Here is a 507-nt window from a genome sequence, read left to right on the forward strand (position 1 = left end):
ACGAGGAGCCGGGACCCTCAGATCAAGATCTGGGGGTCCAGAGGGACCCTGAGGGCAGATGCTGATGGGTGAGGGTGGCCATGTGCTGGCAGTGGCAGTGCCCCAGGGATGATGGCGGAAGGGACACTGGGGATGGTGGCCATGCTGGCACATTGTCTGGGAGATTAATTTTTAAAGCCATGTGTGGTGGCTTGGGGACATCTGTGCCTCTCTCTGCTGACAACTCTGAGCCACAGCCATGGGGGCCACAGGGTGCCTCCCTCACTCCTCCTCTCCCACTGGAGCCAGCCACGCTGTCCCATGGACACCCTGACGTGGGAACACGGCTGCAAGCACGCACACACCCTGCACATGGGTGCATACATGTCCTGCACGAGTACACACACATGTACACATGGTGTGCTCACCCCCTGCAGAGGTGTGCATGGACACCTGGCAACCAACACACATGTGCAGACGTGTTCAGCCAGGCATGTGCAGAGTCCTCTGCCTGTGCACACATCCTGC

The 507-nt window shown here is 59.8% G+C and overlaps 1 protein-coding gene across 1 annotated transcript in view; it reads left to right on the forward strand.

The window, feature by feature from the left end:
- The window catches only part of KIF3C (kinesin family member 3C), a gene marked incomplete at its 5' end in the record, with an annotated part of 9,434 nt that overhangs the window by 3,785 nt on the left and 5,142 nt on the right, over nt 1–507 (forward strand).

This window comes from Acanthisitta chloris, unplaced genomic scaffold, assembly GCF_000695815.1.
Source record: "Acanthisitta chloris isolate BGI_N310 unplaced genomic scaffold, ASM69581v1 scaffold9278, whole genome shotgun sequence".
Lineage (NCBI taxonomy): Eukaryota > Metazoa > Chordata > Aves > Passeriformes > Acanthisittidae > Acanthisitta > Acanthisitta chloris.